General features: G+C 50.7%; 4 long non-coding RNA genes and 1 other non-coding gene across 5 annotated transcripts; 2 read left to right on the forward strand and 3 right to left on the reverse strand.

Annotated features, from left to right (window-relative positions):
* Positions 1–269: 269 nt before the first annotated feature.
* On the forward strand, positions 270–4725 carry LOC144335745 (uncharacterized). The gene is made up of 2 exons (XR_013406876.1): positions 270–4377; positions 4569–4725. It is a non-coding gene; the product is annotated as an uncharacterized LOC144335745 (long non-coding RNA).
* Positions 2851–4729, reverse strand: LOC144335747 (uncharacterized). Its single transcript, XR_013406878.1, has 2 exons — positions 4628–4729; positions 2851–4432 (listed from the first exon to the last, which is right to left on the reverse strand). It is a non-coding gene; the product is annotated as an uncharacterized LOC144335747 (long non-coding RNA).
* Positions 4730–7424: 2695 nt separating this feature from the next.
* On the reverse strand, positions 7425–14390 carry LOC144335741 (uncharacterized). Its single transcript, XR_013406871.1, has 2 exons — positions 14333–14390; positions 7425–9592 (listed from the first exon to the last, which is right to left on the reverse strand). It is a non-coding gene; the product is annotated as an uncharacterized LOC144335741 (long non-coding RNA).
* On the forward strand, positions 7459–9650 carry LOC144335738 (uncharacterized). The gene is made up of 2 exons (XR_013406868.1): positions 7459–8289; positions 8924–9650. It is a non-coding gene; the product is annotated as an uncharacterized LOC144335738 (long non-coding RNA).
* A 3356-nt stretch (positions 14391–17746) lies between the features above and the next one.
* On the reverse strand, positions 17747–17937 carry LOC114676072 (U2 spliceosomal RNA). Its single transcript, XR_003726912.1, has one exon. It is a non-coding gene; the product is annotated as a U2 spliceosomal RNA (small nuclear RNA).
* Positions 17938–26919: the final 8982 nt, after the last annotated feature.

A 26919-nucleotide genomic window follows, 5' to 3' on the forward strand; every position in this document is an offset into this window, starting at 1 on the left:
CATGGTTTGCAATTGTAGCGTGGGCATAAGGATGACACCTCTCTGATTTGGGTAGTTGGGAAGCTTCTTGTGGAAATGCCAGGCCTAGAGGAAGGAAAGCCTTATGTGTGCACTAGGGAAAATCACTTCTCATCTGTCAAATAGAGGTAATATCCTTTCTATAGTGCTGCAAAGGAGAGTCTCTGCTTTGCCCCTGTTATTAAAAGCTAAAGATGCCATATCCAAAAGCTGTTTCATAGGAGTCTAGGGACACATAGCCACATAGTGGGTTTTTTTTTTTTTCTTTTTTCCTTTTTTTTTTTTTTTTTTTGAGACAGAGTCTTGCTCTGTCTCCCAGGCTGGAGTACAATGGCGCAATCTGGGCTCACCGTAACCTCCACCTCATGGGTTCAAGCAATTCTCCTGCCTCAGCCTCCCAAGTAGCTGGGATTACAGGCACTTGTCACCACGCCCGGCTAATTTTTGTATTTTTAATAGAGACGGGGTTTCGCCATGTTGGCCAGGCTGGTCTTGAACTCCTGACCTCAAGTGATCCACCGCCTCAGCCTCCCAAAGTGCTGTGATTACAGGCTTCAGCCACCACACCGGCTCCCACAGCTGCTTTTTGTAGTTTCCTGTGGATATCAGGGGCAGACTGGGTTATACAATATCCTCCCAAAAGGGTTTGTCCTTTCTTTGAGGCAGGATCAGTGATATACTTCCTAATTCCTTCAACTAAATGCCCTCGAAATAAAGCTGGATTCTCATCTTTATCCTGAGAATCTTCCTTAACCTGTTCATAGTTAATAGGCTTTTTCATACATTTCTTCATCCCTTCCAACAAACAAGTGACCATATGATCTCTCCTCCCCAAGTCCTCACTGCCCCTTTGATAGTTCCACTCTGCATCTTGATCTAGAACTGCTATACTTCCTGCCTGATATATCATATGGTTCGGGTCGCGAGCCAATACCTCATCTGCATGGGTCCTAGCTGTCCCCAAAATGCATTGTTTCTCTTCCACTGTACAACACAGAGACAACAAAACATGCGGATCCTACCAAGTTAAACTATAGGTCAGAGTTGATTTCTCAAACCTATCTATAAATTGTCCTGGATCTTCAGAGAAATTACCAACCTTCTCTACATATAGAGGCAAATCAGACGTACAAAAGGGAACATGTACTCTCACAGTGCCCTCTTCCCAGTTTGCCACTTCTCTAAGTGGACAAAGATTTCCCCTTGGAGGTTGATAGGATGATAGGAGGCCCCACTATGAGTAGTACTCGCTGGGTTGAGTTCCGTGGGGAGTGGTAGGTATAGAGTGGGACTAGCTGGGTAAGGAGAAGGGACGAAGGGTTCTCAGAAACTTTCAGGTGGACTAGAGGGAGAAAGAACTGATACATCTGAACCTTCGGAACTGACAGAAGGAGGTTCTGCTCCACCCAAAAATGCCCGCTGAACCACGGCGGGGCTTGCATTAAAGGATCACCTAGTATGTCTAGATCTTTTTCTTCTTTTCCTCTCATCAAACATGATTCACATTATCCAAATAACATAAGTGAGCTGAGCCATGAATCTTAGATAAACCACAACATGGACTTCGACAAAAATGTCAAATAAGGCAAAATAAATGAAGAGGATTTAGATAAGAACAACCAGAGCAAGCAATAGCAGCAGTATGGATTGGAAAAGCAAAGCGAAGCCGGTTTGCCCGAACCCAGGAAAGGAAAGTTTTTTTGTTTTTGTTTTGAGACAGTCTCGCTCTGTTGTTAAGGCTGCTGGAGTGCAGTGGTGCAATCTCGGCTCACTGCAAACTCCGCCTCCCAGGTTCAAGCGATTCTCCTGCCTCGGCCTCCCAAGAAGCCGGGATTACAGACGTGTACCACCACACCCGAGTAGTGTTTGTATTTCTAGTAGAGACGGGGTTTCACCGTGTTAGACAGGACGGTCTTGAACTCCTGACTTCAGGTGATTGGCCCACCTCAGCCTCCCAAAGTGCTGGGATTACAGGCGTGAGACCCCGCACTTGGCCATGAAGGAGCTTTTTTAGTGTGCAAAATGAAACAAAACAGCAAGGAGAAAAGTCCCCTGATTTCCATCGTAATGCTTCTCAATCACACTTAGCATAGCAGCAACAAAACAGAACCATATCTATCTAATCTTATTGCTCATAGTTGTTAAATACCAAATCTCAATCAGCAATTTTAGAGACGGATCCTCCAATGCTTGTTGTTCTCAGTGTTTCACAAGCAAACGGAGAGAAATCGGGAAGGACACAGGAGAAGAATAAGGTAAAATCCCTAAGACCAGTTAAATGAAGTCTCCTGCAAATGACAGTGAAAGGGAGACAGCAACCAAGACAAGGAGGACGAGGCAGATTAATGCCAAGAGCATAGCTTGCGGTGTGAAACCTATTTTTTAGCCGAGAGGGACTTCACTGAGGGGCCTCTAACCCCCTAAATCTTAGAAGGGACTCTAACCCTCCTAGGTTGGGCCTCCAACCCGAGGTCAAGCATCCTTGCCTTTTATTAAGAGGGGCCTCTAACCCACTCTCTTTTAGGAAAGACTCTAACTCCACTAAGTTGGGTCTCTAACCCAATCCCATTCTTTACCCGGGCACTCCACCCCTTACCCAAAGTCGTCCAATCAGTGCTGCAATCTACTTCCTTTGGGTTGGGTGAGTTTCTTCAGTATCCTCCCTTCCGTCGTTCGCCAGAAATATGTTATAGGGCCCCAACACTTACCCAAAGCACTACAGTCCCATCTGTGGTCGCCAGAAATATGTCACAGGAAAAGGGCCCCGATCCAGACCCCAAGAGAGGGTTCTTGGATCTCGCGCAAGAAATAATTCAGGGCAAGTCCGCGGTGCAAAATAAAAGCAAGTTTATTAAGAAAGTAAAGTGAAAGAACAGCTACTCCAAAGACAGAGTAGGACGTTCCCGAAACTAAGAGACGGAACGTATCCACCCTAGGTACAATGCGTGTACACATGGGGAGAGGTGCTCTGCTACAAGGGTTTGTGATAAAGGATTAATTTTAATTATTATATTGTGCAAGAATCCCTATTACTATCTTTAAAGCAAAATTAGGAACGCCTTTGTTCTCCAGATATCCAGCTATCTGGACACTCGGGTCTCCTTAGTAAACATTAATTTGTTCCCTTAACCGTAAACATCTGACAGCTAGGAATATCCTTCAGAGAATGCACGCCCGTAAATCCCGGCCTCATTTTTCTAGCCCTCACTCAAAATGGGGTCGCTTCGGGTTCCAACGCCTCTGACAGTCATACTACATATGACTCAGCCACGTTGATGGAAAAAGTAGACTGGATAGTGACGTACCCGCAGAAAACGAGTGCAACATCTGTCATACAGATCTGACTGCAGTCAGATTCTGCACAGTTAAGTGGAGGCGGCAAACTTGAATGCAACCATCTTCCTACCGCATCCCACAAAGCCACGTAAATCGAAAAGCAGTCCGGCTCTGGATAGTGAAACACATGCGGCAAACTTGAATAGAAAAATGTTTAGACTGCCTTGGATGGAGACACGTAAATGAAAAAGCAGTCCCACTCGGGATAGTGAAGTACGGGCGCTGAACTTAAATGGAACAATCTGCATACTGTATGTGAGTAAACCAAGTAATAGCAAAGAGCAGTCAGATTACGGAGAATGATGGAGACCGATGTGAGTGCAGTAATCTTTAGCTCAATGATCGTCACGCCGCAACCAAGTGAAACCGAAAGCAACTAAGCTCTCCAAAGCACAGGCGGCCAATGTAAAAACAGAGGCGGCGTTGTGAGCCTTATGGCGTAAACGGCGTGAAGCAGGTTCGGAGACTGTCGATGTGAGCCTTAATAGCGTAAATGGCGTAAAGCAGGCTCTGGGACTGTCGATGCGAGCCTTATGGCGTAAACGGCGTTGGGACTGTCGATGCGAGCCTTATGGCGTAAACGGCGTTGTGAGCCTTACGGCACAAACGGTGTAAAACAGGCTCGAAGACTGTTGATGGGAGCCTTACGGCGTAAATGGCGTAAAACAGGCTCGAAGACTGTCGACCCGAGCCTTACGGCGTTTATCGCCTAGAGGGCGTTGGGAGGATGATGGCCTTTATGGCGTAAAGGGCGTTGGGAGCCGTAGAGCGTAAATGGCGTAAAGCAGGCTCTGGGACTGTCGATGCGAGCCTATGGCCTACGCGGCGTTGTGAGCCTTACGGCACAAACGGCGTAAAACAGGCACGAAGACTGTCGACGTGAGCCTTACGGCGTTTATGGCGCAGGAGGCGTTGGGGGGATGATGGCGTTTATGGCGTAAAGGGCGTTGGGAGCCTCAGAGCGTAAATGGCATAAAGCAGGCTCTGGGACCGTCGATGCGAGCCTATGGCGTACGCGGCGTTGTGAGCCTTACGGCACAAACGGCGTGAAACAGGCTCGAAGACTGTCGACGAGAGCCTTACGGCGTTTATGGCGCAGAAGGCGTTGGGGGAGGATGATGGCGGTTATGGCGTAAAGGGCGTTGGGAGCCTTAGAGCGTAAATGGCATAAAGCAGGCTCTGGGACCGTCCATGCGAGCCTATGGCGTACGCAGCGTTGTGAGCCTTACGGCACAAACGGCGTGAAACAGGATCGAAGACTGCCGACGAGAGCCTTATGGCGTTTATGGCGCAGAAGGCGTTGGGGGGAATGATGGCGTTTATGGCGTAAAGGGCGTTGGGAACCTTACAGTGTAAATGGCGTCAGAGCAGGTTCGGTACAAGTGAACCTATCGTCCACTGCACTCCTTCTCCACACATCCTCAGCTCAGGGTGACAGATATCACCCTCAATAACTCTCTCTCCTACGTTGAAACTGTGTATCTTTATCCAAATTTTAAAACTTGCCTAAGTAATATTGTTACTATTTCCGAGGACATTCACTTTCCTTTTTTGCTCCCATAACTCCCGAGAGAAACAGCCATTTAAAATTTGCATGCCCCGCCCCAGACGCGCCGTGCCCTGCCTGCCAACTGCTGAACAGAAAAGAGCCTGTAAATCACTGGGATCTTGGGAACGCTCCTTCGGCTTCATTGCCCTTCAGGAGGAAAAACCCAGAACGAAAAAGACACGAAGAACTCTATGGGGCTATTCTTTCCTCCCCCTCCCTCCTCCCCTCCCCTCTCCCTCCCTCCTTCTTCCCTTCACCTCCCTCTCCCTCCTCCTCCCCCTCTCGTCCTCACCTAGCCGGCATCCGACATTTCTTTAAACTTTTATTCACACATACGTTGAGAGAATTGTTTGGTGAACACCCGTATGCCCATCACCTAAAGTCATCTTGCTGTACTTGCTTTATTATGTGTTACAGACACGTAATTGCATATTTTCTATAGCTGCACACATGGAGACAGGTACTCAGGTCTCGTCCCTCTAGCCCTTTCTCAACTGTCTGGTCCGGCAAGTTTTCGAAGAGGCCAGGGTGCAGCCCCCCGGGGAGCACATGCTCTGACTGGTTCCAGGGCTGGGCGGAGCCTTGGGAAAGGGGCCCCTGGAAGAGTTAAAGAAACAGGAAATACACACGAAAAGAGTTTTTGCTCTTGTTGGCCCAGGCTGGAGTGCAATGGAGCGATCTCGGCTCATCACAACTTCCGCCTGCCGGGTTCAAGTAATTCTCCTGCCTCAGTCTCCCGAGTAGCTGGGATTACAGGAGCGCGCCACCACGCCTGGCTAATTTTTGTTTTTGTTTTTGTTTTTGTTTGTTTGTTTTTAGTAGAGACAGGGTTTCAACATCTTGGCCAGGCTGGTCTCCAACTCCTGACCTCAGGTGATCTACCCACCTCGGCCTCCCAAAGTGCTGGGATTACAAGCCTGAGGCACGGCACCCAGTCCCATATTACTATCTTTAAAGCAAACTTGAATGCAACGATCTTCATACCGCATCCCACAAAGCCACGTAAATCGAAAAGCAGTCCGACTCTGGATGGTGAAACACATGCGGTAAACTCGAATGGAAAGATGTTTATACTGCCTCGGATAGAGACACGTAAATGAAAAAAACCGTCCCGCTTCGTAAAGTAGGGGCGCTAAACTTAAACATAACGATCCGAATATCGCATCTGAGTGTGCCAAGTAATAGCAGAGACCAGTCAGAACACGGATACTGATGTAGGTGCGGTAACCTTTAATCCAATGATCGTCACACCGCATGTGACTAAACCAAGTGAAATCTAAAGCAGCCACACTCTCCAAAGTACACGCTGCTGACTTATATACACACAAGTGTGCTAACAGGCCCCGACGATCCAATGCAAACGCGTGGAGGTAACGAAAGAACCTCCCATTCCACCTTGTCAGCAGACAGCGTTTAGAGATCTCCTTTGCTGATGTAATGCGAAATAACGGTAACTGACAGTGCAAGTCCCGCACTTAACCTCAGCCTAAATGACCAAGGCGCTGTAGGCATTAGCGTTCCTTCACAGCCCTCCTCCTCTTAGAGCCAAGTGTATTAATAGGTCCCGACAATCTGAGTGGAGATGACAAGAGGCTCCCATTCTATGAGTGGAGATAACAAGCTGACGACAAAACTCGGGTGCTCCCCCCACTGGCACCCAGCAGGCAGCACCAGCCCCCGCTCCCAGAGCCCTCCATCCTGCCCCTTCCCAAACCCCCATCAAAACACCAACCCAGTCTCCTCGCTCTCAAGTCGTTTTCCGACCTGCCTGGGAGCCACTCTGATCTCCCAGAACACCTCATTTTGTGAGTTATAAACCTTTCACGCCTTCTCGGTGCCTGTGTGGTGTCACCAGTCTCGATTTCCAAAATAAATTTTCGGTCAGTAGTGGCGGTGGGGTCCATCTAGTTCTGCAGAGTGGGAACAGCACAGAAGCTGTCGGACTTGCTGTGCACATATTCCAATTTGGGTGGAAAAGCCTCCTCACTGGGCTGGGTGGCCTCTTGTCAGTGACAAAACCAAGGGATTTGCTACTCTCTCATTTACACACACTGGTTACTGAGTGCCTCCTGTTGAACACTTTCACTTCCGGGGACAATTCGTTGTTCCAGACCAAGCTCACTACTGTCTTCACTGGACATTTCTAAGAGGTGCTTTTGGTCCCAGGGAAATACCCCGGAAGCTGTGAAGTACAACAGCCTTAGGCCCTGTCCCAAAGATTCTAATTTAATGGCTGTAGGGTGGGGCTAGGACCTCAGGATGATTCACTCCACGGAGCTATCGAGCTATTGTCCTCAACTATAGCCAAGGGGTGATAAGCACTGTTAGACACAGAAGGAATTTACACTCCCCTTCAGGAAAGACCTTTGTAGTTACGACCTCCAAGCACGGGTGTAAGGTATGACCTCACACCGGTGCTTGGATCCGGCGTTCCCGGGCTTTCATTTCGAATTTACATGCCCCGCCCTTTCAGGGAGGGCGCGGCCTCCGAGGTTGACTCCGCCCCGGGGGCCGCCTCTGCGTGGGGGAGCCGGGGCTCCGCTGGGGGCGACTTCCTGGTTTGTATCCCGCCGGCGCGAAGACAGAACCGAAGGAGACTGGGGGCGAAGGCGAGAGGGGACTGTGGAAGAGACCGCTCGGCGGAGAGCCGTCCACGTTTTCCTGGAGAAAGACGAGGTCCCAGGGCAGGAGCCCGGGCGGCGCCGGGCCTTTACTTCGTCACCAGCGGGCGGGGAGACCGGCCTCGTACCCGCCGGACGTGGGGCCCATTCAGGGAGTCGGGGAAGCCGAAGGCCTGGAGGTGCTTCCGGGAGCAGGGGCTGGAGTTCCTCTGCCGGGCGGGAGGCTGACACCAGACACCCGGCAGAGGGAGGCGGCGCGTGGATGGCGAGGGCCCGGCAAGGATTCTCCCCAGCCCCTGTGCCTGCGTCTCCTGTGGCTTCTGTGCACGGACCGTGGCCTGTGCTGTGCAGGGAAAGCTGCCTCTCTGCTCGGGACGTGGATTCCTTTCACCTCCTCCTCGCCTGGCTACTCCTGACGCAGGTTGTCAGGACTCCGCTTGGGTGTCACCCGTCCAGGAAGCCTCCCTTAATTAAGGGCCCTGGGCACTCACCCCATACGTGACTAGCAGCCCTCCTATGTATTTCGTCGCACCCCCGTTGTTTATATCAACTATTCCACTCACCACCCTTCTGGGCAATCCTTTATCTCCCCCTCTGAAATCCCATCACTGAGGGCTGGGACCCCTCCCCAGTACTTATCCCCGTTTGCCGGCGCTAGTCTGGTGCCTGGCGTGTGGAAGGCGCTCAGTAAACGTTTGTGGAGCGAAGAAACGACGCAAACGTGATGAGCACGACAGCCCGAAACAGAGAAGACGCAGTTAGGAGGTTACTGGCCCCGCGCGGGGGTAAAGGGGGAAGGTCGGGCTCGGGGTGGCAGGACACCAGAGGGCAGGGGTGACTGCCGGGGTGCTCTTGCGGGAGGATGGCCGTCAAGGCCCCCGGCAAGGTTGCGATAAAGTTTCTCTCCGAGGCACAGACTGCCGCCTGCGGGGTCAGCATTTACCTCTCCCTTCCTCCTTCCTAACCCAACTTCGGCGGAGAGCTGAGGGCTGAGGGCTTTAGGCGCATTACCTCCAACATTTATTTCACTCGACGGCCGAAGGCCGTCAGAGGTGGGCCTTATCATTAGGCACGGCCGGGGTTAGGGTGAGGCCACTCCTCCAGGGCGGAATTTCAGGGGGTGCCCCCCCCCCCCGCCCCAAACCCTTCGGCAATCAACACAAACTATAGTTCAATGCAATATATCTTACCTTGTGGGCGGCAAGCCACCCAGGGGCCGAGGCAAGAGACTGAAGGCACAAGCTGTTACAGTATAATAAAGAAAATAATCAGAATAAGAAAAGTTATACCAGAAATAGGATACAGATATGATTATATATGACTATTACTAGTCATTAGTTTGCAGCATTACTCTTTGTTCTACTACTGTAAGAATCTCTGTTCTGTTGTTTTAACCTAGGGAAAACCGGGCCATAGAGAGTTAGCAGCTGGAGGGACACGGTGAGAGGTGACCAGAAGACAAGCGTGTGAGCCCTCGGTCACGCCCGGATAAGGGCCGCTCGAGGGCTCCTTGGTCTAGCGGTAACGCCAGTGCCTGGGAAGGCCCTCCTTACTTAACAGACCTTGGTCTAGCGGTAACGCCAGTGCCCGGGAGGGCACCCGTTACTTAGCACACCGGGAAAGGGAATCTCCCTTTCTCCAGGGGAGATGGAGAACACTCTGCTCCGGCACCTCTTGTGGGAGGCCTGACATTAGCCAGGCCCGCCCTCAGTCGTCCGGAGGCTGGACCGTCTCCCTGTGATGCTGTGCTTCATTCAGTGGTCACGCTCCTTGTTCACTTTCACGTTCCGCCTGTACACCTGGCTCCTCCTTTTAAGTTCTTAGAAGATAGCAGTAGCAGAATTAGTAAAAGTACTAAAGTCTTTGATCCTTCTGATAAGTGCGTAGAAGAAATGCTGACCTATGCCGTCCTCCCTCTCCGCCTCGGCTGTCACAAAGGGAAAGACCCCCTGTCCAGTGGACACGTGACTCGCGTGACCTCTCAATCATTTGAGATGACTCACACCCCTTACCCTGCCCCCTTGCCTCGAATACAATAAAGAGCAGCCCGTCCAGGCATTCGGGGCCACTACCGGTCTCCGCGCTTGGTGGCAGTGGTCCCCCGGGCCCAGCTGTCTTTCATCCTGTCTCTGTGTCTTGTGTCTTTATTTCTACGATCTCTCGCCTCCGCACACGAAGAGAAAACCCACAGGCCCCGTAGGGCTGGACCCTACATCTGGCACCCAACGAGGATCTCTCTCTCGCTGTGTGAAGGTGCACTTTGAGCGCGGAACTCAGCGGAGGACTACCGACGACAGATTCCTGAGGCTTGCGGTCAATAGGCTGGGCGGTAAGCTTGGGCACTCAGAGTATCCCGGGGACACCATGGGACAGGCCGGTACCAAGTACTCGGCTTATTTAAATGTTATAAAGACTCTGCTTAAAGACGGAGGTGTAAAAGTTTCTACTAATAAGTGAATTAAACCAGTTCGAGGTCGTAGATCTCCTTTACCCTTGGTTTGCTACTGAGGGAACTTTAGAACTCAAACATTGGGATGAAATTGGCCGACAATTTAAAATTGCTCATAAAGGGGGACACGTTATTCCGCCCACTATTTGGCCAGTCTGGGCTTCGGTTCGCTCTGTCCTAGACTCCTTGCAGACTCGCGTGGACAACGTGGAGGCTGATCCCTCTTTCCTCTCCTCTGAGGAGGTTGAGGAAATTCTCAGTTCTCTTTCCCCTGAGGATACTGCACAGATTGAGGCCGTGATTCTACAGACGGACCTCCATTCTGACATTCCTTGGGCCCCGCCGCCCACACCAGAGCCTGCCGTGCCCCCATCATCACTTTACGATGAACTTTCAAATGATGTCCTCGCCGCCAACCAGCAGAATCCAACCGAAATATACTATCCACAGCCGTCGTCGTGGCCGGACCCTCCTATCTTTCCTCAGCCCTGCTACAGGGCCCCCCACCTTCCATCTACACAGCCCGGAAATGAGGCTATACAGCCTGAAAAAGAGGCTCTAAACTACGTTTCTATGCAGCCTGGTACGGAGGCTCTCAATTCTCAGCCCGCGAATGAGGCTCTCAACACTGTCTCTGTTCAGCCCTGCCGCAGGGCCCTCCGCCTTCCGCCTGTTCAGCCCGCCAGTGAGGCTCTCAACACTGTCTCTGTTCAGCCCTGCCGCAGGGCCCTCCGCCTTCCGCCTGTTCAGCCCGCCAGTGAGGCTCTCAACACTGTCTCTGTTCAGCCCTGCCGCAGGCCTCTCCACCTGCCGCAGGCCTCTCCACCTTCCGCCCGTTTGGCCCGGTAACGAGGCCCTCAACCCTATCCCTACTCAACCCGGTTATCCATCTCTCACTTCTGCTTCTCCTTCGGAGTATCAGGCTCGCTTGAAGCCTGTCCTGCAGTTACCGCCGGCAGCCTGGTCTTCAGGCCCCTGAAAGACCTGCTCAGCAGGTACTCGCGCCTCCACCTGGCTTACAGGTTCTCAATTCTTCCTCTATTCAAAACCCTCATTTCTTTTCTGCTTCTGGTCCGGTCACCACTGCGGTTGCCGCCACCACCATGGCCGCTCACGAGCAACAAATCACATACATTCCTTAAAATGATACTCCTCTTATGAGGGCCATCTCTCAGGCAAGGGAATACGGGGATCCCGAAGCCTGGCAATTTCCTGTAATTTTACAACCTCCGATGCCTGCCGCCCCCGTCCCTGAGGCACAGGATCAGCCACAGCCCGCTGATCCTGCCCAGCAGGTGGCTGAGCCCGCGGCTCCTCAGGCTCCTCAAGCTCCGCAGCCTGACAGTCAGGCTCCTCAGGCAAATCACCAGGCTCCACAACTGCCTGCGGCGCAGCCAGTTCCAGGTATACCTGCAGTCCGGGCAGTAGTCCAACCAGATCCTCTTCATCCAGGCCAGGTCCAGCTACGCCCTGCTTCTTGGGAAAGTTTTTCTTCTAAATTCCTCAAAGATTTCAAAGAATCAGTGAAGCAATACGGCACCAACTCCCCTTTTGTCCGGTCCACATTAAAAGCCCTCGCAGAAGATAAACAGCACTTTGGTGCCTTATGATTGGTAAATTCTAGCAAAATCGGTATTATCTAAATCCCAATATTTACAATTCGGGACTTGGTGGGTCGATGCTGTCCAGGATCGAGTTCAGCTTAATCAAGGCTCTAATCCTCCTGTTAATGTTGCAGCTGACCAGTTATTGGGAAGGGGACAATGGCCTGCAACTACAAATCAAACTATACTAAATGATGAGGTCATTCAACAGCTTCGCAAATGCTGCCTGTATACTAGTAATAGCGCACTTATACCAGTCCCTAACGATGACAGGTTTCCCGCTCAACCAGAGGAAAAGGGTATGCAGTTTAATTTGTCAACTGGATATAAATTCCCGCCATTGTGCATAGCAATGTCACCTGGCTGCTTGGCTTTCTCTAATCAAAATTGGATGTGGACCGTACCATCCTCTAGTAATGATTCTTATGAAGTACATCATGTGTTCAGTAGTAATTCTTTTCAGATCATGGCTGTTGAACTTAATCCTCATGAGGAATGGAGAGTTCCCGTCACCACCAAAAATAATACAACAAAAGGACTGCCAGACTGTTCAAGAGAACCTACCAAGGGAACTTGTTTAGGGAACTCAATCATATGGAATGACTGTAATGCTCCAAAAGCCGTACGTAGTGTTACGGAGCCTAGTTACAGGAGCTGTTATTGACTGGGCTCCAAGAGGGTATTATTGGCGGAACTACTCCGGCCAAAATACCCAATGCTCTGAGTTCAATTATTTGATACATCGCGTACGAGACGGATGGCAGTCCTGCAGGTTGAGGGAATGGGTGTCTCCTTACCCATTCAAATGGATGGACTCAGGAATCGTTCCTCCTAGACCAAAAACGATTCATCCTATTGTTGCCCCAGAACATCCTCGATTACGGAAATTAGCTGCGGCCACGACCGGAATCAGACTATGGGACGCTACCTACCAAATCTCTCCCACCAATACCAAAACACCCATGTTTAAAGTCACTGTAATGTCAGAACAGGTAATACCTATCAGGAGCCTACAAGGGATAACCCCCTTATATGCTGTTAGTTGGAATTATAAATGTCACTCCCAATAGACAAACTATAGAATGTGATGACTGCAAACTCATCACATGTATTGATGCCCCTTTTGATCCCAGAACAAGTATTCTCCTGGTGAGGGCTAGGGAGGGCGTATGGATACCAGTTTCCTTACACCGTCCATGGGAGTCTTCTCCCTCTATTCACATAGTCAATGAAGTTCTTAGACGTACCCTTCAGACAACTAAGAGGTTCCTCTTTACTCTTACTGCAGTCATTGCGGGATTAATTGCGGTTACTGCCACAGCAGCGGCCGCTGGACTTGCTATCCACAATTCTGTCCAGACCGCTCAATATGTGGAAGCATGGCAGAAAAACTCCACTAGACTCCGGAATTCTCAGGCTCAGGCTGATCAAAAATTGGCTAATCAAATTAATGATCTCCGCCAGAGTATGATATGGCTGGGAGATAGAGTTATGAATTTGGAACACCGTATGCAATTACAATGTGATTGGAATACTTCTGATTATTACATAAGGCCTTATGCTGATAATAAAGATCAGCATAGCTGGAAAGAGTCATGAGACTTAAATTTAAAAGCCTGGGATGATAACCTAACGTTAGGTATCTCAAAACTTAAAGAACAAATTTTTGAGGACTCGCAGGCTCACTTAACTACCATTCCTGGATCAGACATCTTTGAAGGAATAACCAAAGGGTTATCTGATCCAAATCCCTTTAAATGGATCAAACCCCTCAGAAGACCACTGTTGTCTTTGGCATTATTAACGTCGGTACGTTTATGTTGGCTGCTTTTAGTCTGCAGATGTCTCCGAGGGGTCCGAGGACAAGTCTGAAGTCAACGACAAGCAATGATGGCAGTGACGATCCTGGTCAATAAAAAGGGGGGCGATGGGGGCGGTAAGACAGCCAGGTGCCGAGGCAAGAGGCTGAAGCCACAAGCTGTTCCAGTATAATAAAGAAAATAATTAGAATAAGAAAAGTGATACTAGAAATAGGATACAGATATGATTATATGTGAACAGTGTTAATCATTAGTTTGTAGTATGACTCTCTGTTCTGTGATTACAATAATCTCCGTTCTCTTATTATAACCTAGGAAAAACCAGGCCATACAGAGTTAGGAGCGGAAGGGACACAGTGAGAGGTGACCAGAAGACAAGAGTGTGAGCCCTCGGTCACGCCCAGATAAAAGCCGCTTGAGGGCTCCTTGGTGTAGCGGTAGCGCCAGTGCCTGGGAAGGCACCCGTTACTTAGCACACCGGGAAAGGGAATCTCCGTTTCTCCAGGGGAGTTAGAGAACACTCTGCTCCACCACCTCTTGTGGGAGGGCCTGACATTAGCCAGGCGTGCCCGCAGTCGTCCGGAGGCTTAAACGTCTCCCTGTGATGCTGTGCTTCAGCGGTCACGCTCCGTGTTCACTTTCACGTTCCGCCTGTACACCTGGCTCCTCCTTTTGAGTTCTTAGAAGAGAGCAGTGGCAGAATTAGTAAAAGGACTAAAGTCTTTGATCTTTCTGATAAGTGCATAGAAGAAATGCTGACGTTTGCTGTCCTCCCTCTCCACCTCGGCTACCACAAAGGGAAAGGCCCCCCTGTCCCGTGGACACGTGACTCGCGTGACCTATCAATCAATCATCTGAGATGACTCACACTCCTTACCCTGCCCCCTTGCCTTGAATACAATAAATAGCAGCGCCGTCCAGGCACTGGGGGCCACTACGGTCTCCGCGCTTTGGTGGCAGTGGTCTCCCGGGCCCAGCTGTCTTTCTTCCTATCTCTTTGTCTTGCGTCTTTATTTCTACGATCTCTCGTCTCCGCACACGAAGAGAAAACCCACAGACCCGGTAGAGCTGGACCCCACATTATCTCGATTATAAGATAATCAAGATATTCACGTGGACTACTGAATCTTTCGGTGCCCCCTTACTATTCTGCTTTCTCCCACCGGCGAGTGTTTCCCTCATTTCACGCCATCCCAATCTCCGCCGCCCTGTCTTGTCATCCCCCATTCTACTGCCCAGCGCAGTGCACTATGGCAGCCGCTAGCCACAGGTATCTAGGGAGCCCTGGAAATGTGGTCAGTTCTAATGGAGCTGTGCTGTAAAGTGTCAAATACACATGGGATTTTGAAGACAGGATGAGTACAACTCTCACATTTTTTTTTTCTTTTTTTTTTTTCTTTTTTCTGACGGAGGTTCCGCTCTTGTTACCCAGGCTGGAGTCCAATGGCGCGATCTGGGCTCACCGCACCCTCCGCCTCCCGGGTTCAAGCGATTCTCCTGCCTCAGCCTCCCGAGTAGCTGGGACTACAGGCATGCGCCACCACGCCCGGCTAAGTTTGTACTTTTAGTACAGACGGGCTTTCTCCATGTTGGTCAGGCTGGTCTCCAACTCCCTACCTCTGGTGATCTGCCCAGCTGCCGCCTCCCAAAGTGTTGGGATTACAGGCGTGAGCCACCGCGCCCGGCTTTTTTGTTGCTGTTTGTTTGTTTTTGTTTTGTTTTGTTTTGTTTTGTTTTGTGTTTTCTTGAGACAAAGTCTTGCTCTGTCACTCAGGCTGGAGTGCAGTGGCACGATCTCAGCTCAGTCCAGCCTCTACCTCCCGGGTTCCAGCGATTCTCCTGCGTCAGCCTCCCGGGTAACTGGGATTACAGGCGTACGCCACCACGCCTGGCTGATTTTTGTATTTTTCCGGGGCTTTCGCCACGTTGGCCAGGCTGGTCTCGAGCTCCTGACCTCAGGCGATCCGCCCGCCTGGGCCTCCCAAAGCGCTGGGATCACAGATGTAAGCCACCGCACCGGGCTCTTTAATTCTGTCTTTATTTTCTGAGATAAGAGTCTCGCTCGAATGCTCAGGTTGGACTGGAATGGCGTGATCTAGGCTCGCTGAAACTTCCGCCGCCCGGGTTCAAGCGATTCTCCTGTCTCAGCCTCCCGAGTAGCTGGGATTATGGACGCACAGCACCACGCCCGGCTAATTTTTGTGGTCTTTGTGTCTTCTGTCTTCTGCTCTTCAGTACTGCATAGAGCCGCAGAAGACTAGTGAGTCGAACAAACAGCCCCTCTTGCAGCAGTTGTTGATCACAGGGCTGCCCCTGCTACTCATCCTGTGTCTCTCCTCCAAATCCCCCCTCCTCCTCAGCTATCACCACTGCCGATGCTGGTGGTTTCCCTGGGTACCGTGAACCAAACTCTCATCCCTGAGGGGCCGAGGCTCGCCGTGGCCACGCCCTTCTCAAGTCAGGGTTCCCGCACATTCACAGTTACAGGTGGCCCTGGGAGCAACACCTGGCACCCAAACAGATCACCAGAGTCCACACGTAGTCCACCTGCCCTCCCTGCATGAGATCAGCTCTTCCTCCTCCCGATGATAGATCAGGGTCAATGATCCCTGCCAAGATGGCCACTGCTCCAGCCTGCTGCTCCAACCTGTCCAGCCGCAGCTGTAGCCTGAAGGCTTGAAGTTCAATGGGACCCTCTCCCGCTTTCTACAAACTGGTTCCTTTATTTTTATGTTTATTGATTTGGGATGGGGTCTGGCTCTGTCACCCAGGCTGGAGTGCAGCGGTGCAGTCACTGCTCAGTGCAGCACCCACCTCCCAGCCTCCATCCATCCTCCTGCCTCAGCCTCTGGAATAGCTGGGGTGCAGATACGCCCCAGCCCGAACAGGGTTTCACTAGGTTGCCTGGGCTCTTTCTTTTTGTGTGTGTGTTTGTTTGTTTGTTTCGAGACGGGGCTCCGGCTCTGCAGCCGGGGCTGCAGTGCAATGGTGTGATCTCACCTCACCTCGCTGCGGCCTTCCGGGCTCCGGCGATCCTCCCAGTGTGCCCGGCCTGGAGACCGCCTTCAGAGAAAGAAGCAGGGGGAGTTTTGCGGAGGACAGACAAGATTTCTGGAGTTTGGAAAGGGTGAGAGATTGGGCCAGCAAAAGGAACATTCCGATCTTTATGTTGGGATGCAATTTATAGATACAGGGATGAGACCCAAAAGAGCCGGCAGAGATTTGTCATCACGGTTGCAAGGCAACTGCCGGTGGCTGATCCCGTAAACGATGTGCATACCTAGAACGGAGCCTACAGATGCATCAAGCATGAACGGCGGAGCCACGATGCTTGGACTGCCCCGATACATGGCTTATATTACCTGCACCGCAGTTTTTCCTGGGCAAACACGGAAGCGTGTCGCCGGTGCGTTGGCACCTGCCTTCAAGTGCCAGCTACTCAGCGGGCCGAAGAGGAAGAACTTCCTACTAGAAGGACACATGGACACGTATGTTGATTTACAGTAGCAAAGACTTGGAACCAACTCGAATGCCCATCAACGATAGGCTGGATAAGGAAAACGTGGCACGTATACACCATGGAATTACTAGGCAGCCATAAAAAAGGATGAGTTCATGTCCTTCATTCTCAGCAGACTGACACAGGAACCGAAACCCAAACTCCTAAGTGGGAGTTGAACGGTGAGAACACATGGACACAGGAAGGGGAACATCACACACCGGGCCCTGGCGGGGCGTGGGGTGCAAGGGGAGAGAGAGCATTCGAACAAATACCCAACGCATGCAGGGCTTCAAACCTAGATGACTGGTTGATAGGTGCAGCAGAGCACCGTGGCACACGTACACCTATGTTCCAAACGTGCACGTCCTGCACATGTACCCCAGAACTTGTGGGGGGGCGGAGGGGGGATACCAAAAAGGAGGGGGGGGAGACAGAGAGAGAGACATAGAGAGAGACAGAGAGAGAGAGAGAGAGAGAGAGAGAGAGAGAGAGAGAGAGAGAGAGAGAGAGGAAGGAAGGGAGTGAGTTCAATTCCGGGTGGATCCCATTCCCTTAAAAGGTCACCACCACTCGACTGCCAAGCTGAGATCTAACGTCCTCCAAAGGAGTAGTCAGTCGGCTGCGGGGGGGTCGTAGCCTTCCCAAAGCGCTGCAGTCACAGCGTAAATGGAAGCGTGCCAGGGAGCAAGGCCTACCGTCTGCCGCCCGCAGGTCAGAAACCCCACGGTACTCCAACGAGCAGTTGAAGCGGCAAGACGGCGTATCACACACGCTTGGCGTGCAAGCCGCCCCGCCCATGCTCTCTCTCTCACCCCTTCTACTTTTAGCAAACGCGTTGTATCCCCGGAGGGGGTGCACCGTTCCTGGAGGTACTGCAATACCAGGTCGATGCGTGGAGTGGACGGAGCAAGCTCCTATTCCATCTCCCTGCTCCAAAAATCCATTTAATATATTGTCCTCGGATAGAGGACGTATCAGATATTAAACTGATAAGAACAGATACTACACTTGATCTTAGCCAAAAGGCCGAGAAGCGATGCCGTCGCCTTCGCGCCCGCCGTCACCGTCCCACTCTCATCCACATTCAAGTCGCGGTGAGAGCCCCACCCGCGCTCCTTGCCCCATCCCCTCTGTCTCGTCCACCCCACTATGGACGCCGTTACACACTCGGGCTCATTTCTTATTCTCCACCTTTGAAAAGGGAAATCTTACACCCGTGCTTGGATCCGGCGTTCCCGGGCTTTCATTTCGAATTTGCATACCCCGCCCTTTCACGGAGGGCGCGGCCTCCGCGGTTGACTCCGCCCCCGGGGCCGCCTCTGCCTCGGGGAGCCGGGGCTCCGCTGGGGGCGACTTCCTGGTTTCTACCCAGCCAGCGCCAAGACAGAACCGAAGGAGACTGGGGGCGAAGGCGAGAGGGGTCTGTGGAAGAGACCGCTCGGCGGAGAGCGGTCCACCTTTTCCTGGAGAAAGACGAGGTCCCAGGGCAGGAGCCCGGGCGGCGCCGGGCCTTTACTTCGTCACCAGCGGGCGGGGAGACCGGCCTCGTACCCGCCGGACGAGGGGCCCATTCCGAGTCAGGGAAGCCGAAGGCCTGGAGGCGCTTCCGGGAGCAGGGGCTGGAGTTCCTCTGCCGGGCGGGAGGCTGACACCAGACACCCGGCAGAGGGAGGCGGCGCGTGGATGGCGAGGGCCCGGCAAGGATTCTCCCCAGCCCCTGTGCCTGCGTCTCCTGTGGCTTCTGTGCACGGACCGTGTCCTGTGCTGTGCAGGGAAAGCTGCCTCTCTGCTCGGGACGTGGATTCCTTTCACCTCCTCCTCGCCTGGCTACTCCTGACGCAGGTTGTCAGGACTCCGCTTGGGTGTCACCCGTCCAGGAAGCCTCCCTTAATTAAGGGCCCTGGGCACTCACCCCATACGTGACTAGCAGCCCTCCTATGTATTTCGTCGCACCCCCGTTGTTTATATCAACTATTCCACTCACCACCCTTCTGGGCAATCCTTTATCTCCCCCTCTGAAATCCCATCACTGAGGGCTGGGACCCCTCCCCAGTACTTATCCCCGTTTGCCGGCGCTAGTCTGGTGCCTGGCGTGTGGAAGGCGCTCAGTAAACGTTTGTGGAGCGAAGAAACGACGCAAACGTGATGAGCACGACAGCCCGAAACAGAGAAGACGCAGTTAGGAGGTTACTGGCCCCGCGCGGGGGTAAAGGGGGAAGGTCGGGCTCGGGGTGGCAGGACACCAGAGGGCAGGGGTGACTGCCGGGGTGCTCTTGCGGGAGGATGGCCGTCAAGGCCCCCGGCAAGGTTGCGATAAAGTTTCTCTCCGAGGCACAGACTGCCGCCTGCGGGGTCAGCATTTACCTCTCCCTTCCTCCTTCCTAACCCAACTTCGGCGGAGAGCTGAGGGCTGAGGGCTTTAGGTGCGTTATCTCGAATGTTGGTCAATTCTAATGCTTCTGTGTTGTAAGTTTAAAATACACATGGGATTTAGAAAACAATATAAAATGATTAAAACTCTCAAAAATAAATTTTATGTTGTTTAGTATTGTTTTCCTTTTTGACAGCGACTCACCCGTTTGCCCAGGTTAGAGTGTAGTTGAGGGATTCCAGTTCACTGAAACCTTCCACTCCTGAGCTCAAGCAATTCTCCTCCCTCAGCCTCCCACCATGCCTGGCTAATTTTATCTTTATATGTGACATATATGTGTATATATTGTATGTATACATATATATACGTATATCATATATATACGTATATATATATATTTGATTTTCTCAAATGGATTGTTGCTCTGTCGCCCTGGCTGGAGTGCAATGGCGCAGTTTTGGCTCACTGCCATCTCTGCCTACCGGTTTCAGGTTATTCTCCTCCCTCAGCCTTCTTGGTAGCTAGGATAACAGGCGCCCACCACCACGCCCTGATAATGTTTTTGCATTCTTAATGGAGATGGGCTTTCACCATGTTGGTCAGGCTGGTCTCGAACTCCTGACCCTAGGTGATCCACTCGCCTCAGCCTCCCAAAGTGTTGGGATTATGGACCTGAGCCACTGTGCCCGGCCTTTTTTGTTTGTTTTCGTTTTGTTTTTTTGAGACAGTTTTGCTGTTGCTGCCCAGACTGGAGCGCAATGGAGCCATCTCAGCTCACCGCATCCTCCACCTTCTGGGTTTCCGTGATTCTCCTGCCTCAGCCTTCCCAGTAGCTGGGATTATAGGCATGGGCCACTATGCCCGGCTGATTTTGTATTTCTATGAGATATGGGGTTTCTATATGTTGGTCAGGCTGGTCTCAAACTCCCGACCTCAGGTGATCTGCCCGCCTCAGCCTCCCAAAGTGTTGAGATTACATGCGTGGGCCACTGCACCTGGCCTATTTTTTTTTTTTTTTCTTTTTTTCTTTTTTAGATATAGCCATGCTCTGTGGCCCAGGGTGGAGTTCAGTGATGAGATCTCGGCTCATTGCAAATTCTGCCTCCCGGGTTCAAATGATTCTGCTGCCACAGCCTCTTTAATAGCTGGGGACGCAGGAACAGGTCACCACACCCATCCAATTCTTGTATTTTTAGTACAGATTGGGTTTCACCTTGTTGGCCAGGCTGGTCCGGAACTGCTGACCTCAAGTGATCCATCCACCTCGGCCTCCCAAAGTGCTGAGATGACAATCATGAGCCACTGTACCCATACTAAGATTTTTTTGCTTTTTGTTTTTTGAGACAGAGTCTCGCTCTGTCGCCCAGGCTGCAGTGCAGTGGCGCGATCTTGGCTCACTGCAAGCTCCGCCTCCTGGGCCCACGCCATTCTCCTGCCTCAGCCTCCCGAGTAGCTGGCACAACAGGCGCCCGCCACCACGCCCAGCTAATTTTTTTTATTTTTAGTAGAGACGGTGTTTCACTGTGTTAGCCAGGATGGTCTCGATCTCCTGACCTTGTGATCCGCCCGCCTCGGCCTCCCAAAGTGCTGGGATTACAGGCGTGAGCTTTTTTTTTTTTTTTTTTGAGACGGAATTTCACTCTTGTTGCCCAGTCTGAAGTACAATGGGGCGATCTGGGCTCATTTCAACCTCCGCCTCCCAGTTTCAAGCGATTCTCTTGCCACAACCTCTCGAGTAGCTAGGATTATAGGTGCGGGTCACCAGACCCAGTTAATTCATGTATTTTTAATACAGGTTGGCTTTCATCTTGTTGGTTAGGCTGGTCTTGAACTCCTGACCTCAAGTGATCCACCTGCCTCGGCCTGCCAACATGCTGGGATTACAGTCCTGAGCCACTGTTCCCGAACCAAGTGTTCTATTTATTTATTTTTTTGTGAGACAGAGTCTTGCTGTGTCACGTAGGCTGGCATGTAGTGGTGTGATCTCGGCTCACTGCAACCTCTGCCTCCCGGGTTCAAACAATTCTGCTGCCTCAGCCTCCCGAGTAGCTGGGATTACAGGCACGTGCCACCATGCATGGCTAATTTTTTCTATTTATAGTAGAGATGTGGTTTCACCATGTTGGCCAGGCTGGTCTCTAACTCCTGACCTCCTGCCTGGGCCTCCCAAAGTGCTGGGATTACGGTCATGAGCCACTGCGCCTGACCCGTTTTTTAATTCTTATGGAGACACGGTCTTCCTATGTTGCCTAGTTTTGCCTGGAACTCTTGGCCTCAAGTGATACTCCTGCCCCGGCCTTCCAAAGCTGTTCGTTACCTGTCGAAGTGATATTTTGTATATGCTGAGTTAAATGAAATTAGACTTAATTTCCTTGTTTGTTCTTATTTTATTTCAAAAATACGGCTACTGCAACATTTAAAGTTACATGTGAGGTACATATTTCTAGGGAACAGCACTGTGTAGAGTGACACTCAGAGAGGCTAAGCAACTTGCCTAAAAGGAAGCAAGGTCAGCATTTGAACCCAAGCCACCTGTTAACCATATGCAGTCTCATGGTTTGCAATTGTAGCGTGGGCATAAGGATGACACCTCTCTGATTTGGGTAGTTGGGAAGCTTCTTGTGGAAATGCCAGGCCTAGAGGAAGGAAAGCCTTATGTGTGCACTAGGGAAAATCACTTCTCATCTGTCAAATAGAGGTAATATCCTTTCTATAGTGCTGCAAAGGAGAGTCTCTGCTTTGCCCCTGTTATTAAAAGCTAAAGATGCCATATCCAAAAGCTGTTTCATAGGAGTCTAGGGACACATAGCCACATAGTGGGTTTTTTTTTTTTTCTTTTTTCCTTTTTTTTTTTTTTTTTTTGAGACAGAGTCTTGCTCTGTCTCCCAGGCTGGAGTACAATGGCGCAATCTGGGCTCACCGTAACCTCCACCTCATGGGTTCAAGCAATTCTCCTGCCTCAGCCTCCCAAGTAGCTGGGATTACAGGCACTTGTCACCACGCCCGGCTAATTTTTGTATTTTTAATAGAGACGGGGTTTCGCCATGTTGGCCAGGCTGGTCTTGAACTCCTGACCTCAAGTGATCCACCGCCTCAGCCTCCCAAAGTGCTGTGATTACAGGCTTCAGCCACCACACCGGCTCCCACAGCTGCTTTTTGTAGTTTCCTGTGGATATCAGGGGCAGACTGGGTTATACAATATCCTCCCAAAAGGGTTTGTCCTTTCTTTGAGGCAGGATCAGTGATATACTTCCTAATTCCTTCAACTAAATGCCCTCGAAATAAAGCTGGATTCTCATCTTTATCCTGAGAATCTTCCTTAACCTGTTCATAGTTAATAGGCTTTTTCATACATTTCTTCATCCCTTCCAACAAACAAGTGACCATATGATCTCTCCTCCCCAAGTCCTCACTGCCCCTTTGATAGTTCCACTCTGCATCTTGATCTAGAACTGCTATACTTCCTGCCTGATATATCATATGGTTCGGGTCGCGAGCCAATACCTCATCTGCATGGGTCCTAGCTGTCCCCAAAATGCATTGTTTCTCTTCCACTGTACAACACAGAGACAACAAAACATGCGGATCCTACCAAGTTAAACTATAGGTCAGAGTTGATTTCTCAAACCTATCTATAAATTGTCCTGGATCTTCAGAGAAATTACCAACCTTCTCTACATATAGAGGCAAATCAGACGTACAAAAGGGAACATGTACTCTCACAGTGCCCTCTTCCCAGTTTGCCACTTCTCTAAGTGGACAAAGATTTCCCCTTGGAGGTTGATAGGATGATAGGAGGCCCCACTATGAGTAGTACTCGCTGGGTTGAGTTCCGTGGGGAGTGGTAGGTATAGAGTGGGACTAGCTGGGTAAGGAGAAGGGACGAAGGGTTCTCAGAAACTTTCAGGTGGACTAGAGGGAGAAAGAACTGATACATCTGAACCTTCGGAACTGACAGAAGGAGGTTCTGCTCCACCCAAAAATGCCCGCTGAACCACGGCGGGGCTTGCATTAAAGGATCACCTAGTATGTCTAGATCTTTTTCTTCTTTTCCTCTCATCAAACATGATTCACATTATCCAAATAACATAAGTGAGCTGAGCCATGAATCTTAGATAAACCACAACATGGACTTCGACAAAAATGTCAAATAAGGCAAAATAAATGAAGAGGATTTAGATAAGAACAACCAGAGCAAGCAATAGCAGCAGTATGGATTGGAAAAGCAAAGCGAAGCCGGTTTGCCCGAACCCAGGAAAGGAAAGTTTTTTTGTTTTTGTTTTGAGACAGTCTCGCTCTGTTGTTAAGGCTGCTGGAGTGCAGTGGTGCAATCTCGGCTCACTGCAAACTCCGCCTCCCAGGTTCAAGCGATTCTCCTGCCTCGGCCTCCCAAGAAGCCGGGATTACAGACGTGTACCACCACACCCGAGTAGTGTTTGTATTTCTAGTAGAGACGGGGTTTCACCGTGTTAGACAGGACGGTCTTGAACTCCTGACTTCAGGTGATTGGCCCACCTCAGCCTCCCAAAGTGCTGGGATTACAGGCGTGAGACCCCGCACTTGGCCATGAAGGAGCTTTTTTAGTGTGCAAAATGAAACAAAACAGCAAGGAGAAAAGTCCCCTGATTTCCATCGTAATGCTTCTCAATCACACTTAGCATAGCAGCAACAAAACAGAACCATATCTATCTAATCTTATTGCTCATAGTTGTTAAATACCAAATCTCAATCAGCAATTTTAGAGACGGATCCTCCAATGCTTGTTGTTCTCAGTGTTTCACAAGCAAACGGAGAGAAATCGGGAAGGACACAGGAGAAGAATAAGGTAAAATCCCTAAGACCAGTTAAATGAAGTCTCCTGCAAATGACAGTGAAAGGGAGACAGCAACCAAGACAAGGAGGACGAGGCAGATTAATGCCAAGAGCATAGCTTGCGGTGTGAAACCTATTTTTTAGCCGAGAGGGACTTCACTGAGGGGCCTCTAACCCCCTAAATCTTAGAAGGGACTCTAACCCTCCTAGGTTGGGCCTCCAACCCGAGGTCAAGCATCCTTGCCTTTTATTAAGAGGGGCCTCTAACCCACTCTCTTTTAGGAAAGACTCTAACTCCACTAAGTTGGGTCTCTAACCCAATCCCATTCTTTACCCGGGCACTCCACCCCTTACCCAAAGTCGTCCAATCAGTGCTGCAATCTACTTCCTTTGGGTTGGGTGAGTTTCTTCAGTATCCTCCCTTCCGTCGTTCGCCAGAAATATGTTATAGGGCCCCAACACTTACCCAAAGCACTACAGTCCCATCTGTGGTCGCCAGAAATATGTCACAGGAAAAGGGCCCCGATCCAGACCCCAAGAGAGGGTTCTTGGATCTCGCGCAAGAAATAATTCAGGGCAAGTCCGCGGTGCAAAATAAAAGCAAGTTTATTAAGAAAGTAAAGTGAAAGAACAGCTACTCCAAAGACAGAGTAGGACGTTCCCGAAACTAAGAGACGGAACGTATCCACCCTAGGTACAATGCGTGTACACATGGGGAGAGGTGCTCTGCTACAAGGGTTTGTGATAAAGGATTAATTTTAATTATTATATTGTGCAAGAATCCCTATTACTATCTTTAAAGCAAAATTAGGAACGCCTTTGTTCTCCAGATATCCAGCTATCTGGACACTCGGGTCTCCTTAGTAAACATTAATTTGTTCCCTTAACCGTAAACATCTGACAGCTAGGAATATCCTTCAGAGAATGCACGCCCGTAAATCCCGGCCTCATTTTTCTAGCCCTCACTCAAAATGGGGTCGCTTCGGGTTCCAACGCCTCTGACAGTCATACTACATATGACTCAGCCACGTTGATGGAAAAAGTAGACTGGATAGTGACGTACCCGCAGAAAACGAGTGCAACATCTGTCATACAGATCTGACTGCAGTCAGATTCTGCACAGTTAAGTGGAGGCGGCAAACTTGAATGCAACCATCTTCCTACCGCATCCCACAAAGCCACGTAAATCGAAAAGCAGTCCGGCTCTGGATAGTGAAACACATGCGGCAAACTTGAATAGAAAAATGTTTAGACTGCCTTGGATGGAGACACGTAAATGAAAAAGCAGTCCCACTCGGGATAGTGAAGTACGGGCGCTGAACTTAAATGGAACAATCTGCATACTGTATGTGAGTAAACCAAGTAATAGCAAAGAGCAGTCAGATTACGGAGAATGATGGAGACCGATGTGAGTGCAGTAATCTTTAGCTCAATGATCGTCACGCCGCAACCAAGTGAAACCGAAAGCAACTAAGCTCTCCAAAGCACAGGCGGCCAATGTAAAAACAGAGGCGGCGTTGTGAGCCTTATGGCGTAAACGGCGTGAAGCAGGTTCGGAGACTGTCGATGTGAGCCTTAATAGCGTAAATGGCGTAAAGCAGGCTCTGGGACTGTCGATGCGAGCCTTATGGCGTAAACGGCGTTGGGACTGTCGATGCGAGCCTTATGGCGTAAACGGCGTTGTGAGCCTTACGGCACAAACGGTGTAAAACAGGCTCGAAGACTGTTGATGGGAGCCTTACGGCGTAAATGGCGTAAAACAGGCTCGAAGACTGTCGACCCGAGCCTTACGGCGTTTATCACCTAGAGGGCGTTGGGAGGATGATGGCCTTTATGGCGTAAAGGGCGTTGGGAGCCGTAGAGCGTAAATGGCGTAAAGCAGGCTCTGGGACTGTCGATGCGAGCCTATGGCCTACGCGGCGTTGTGAGCCTTACGGCACAAACGGCGTAAAACAGGCACGAAGACTGTCGACGTGAGCCTTACGGCGTTTATGGCGCAGGAGGCGTTGGGGGGATGATGGCGTTTATGGCGTAAAGGGCGTTGGGAGCCTCAGAGCGTAAATGGCATAAAGCAGGCTCTGGGACCGTCGATGCGAGCCTATGGCGTACGCGGCGTTGTGAGCCTTACGGCACAAACGGCGTGAAACAGGCTCGAAGACTGTCGACGAGAGCCTTACGGCGTTTATGGCGCAGAAGGCGTTGGGGGAGGATGATGGCGGTTATGGCGTAAAGGGCGTTGGGAGCCTTAGAGCGTAAATGGCATAAAGCAGGCTCTGGGACCGTCCATGCGAGCCTATGGCGTACGCAGCGTTGTGAGCCTTACGGCACAAACGGCGTGAAACAGGATCGAAGACTGCCGACGAGAGCCTTATGGCGTTTATGGCGCAGAAGGCGTTGGGGGGAATGATGGCGTTTATGGCGTAAAGGGCGTTGGGAACCTTACAGTGTAAATGGCGTCAGAGCAGGTTCGGTACAAGTGAACCTATCGTCCACTGCACTCCTTCTCCACACATCCTCAGCTCAGGGTGACAGATATCACCCTCAATAACTCTCTCTCCTACGTTGAAACTGTGTATCTTTATCCAAATTTTAAAACTTGCCTAAGTAATATTGTTACTATTTCCGAGGACATTCACTTTCCTTTTTTGCTCCCATAACTCCCGAGAGAAACAGCCATTTAAAATTTGCATGCCCCGCCCCAGACGCGCCGTGCCCTGCCTGCCAACTGCTGAACAGAAAAGAGCCTGTAAATCACTGGGATCTTGGGAACGCTCCTTCGGCTTCATTGCCCTTCAGGAGGAAAAACCCAGAACGAAAAAGACACGAAGAACTCTATG

Source organism: Macaca mulatta, chromosome 16, assembly GCF_049350105.2.
Source record: "Macaca mulatta isolate MMU2019108-1 chromosome 16, T2T-MMU8v2.0, whole genome shotgun sequence".
Lineage (NCBI taxonomy): Eukaryota > Metazoa > Chordata > Mammalia > Primates > Cercopithecidae > Macaca > Macaca mulatta.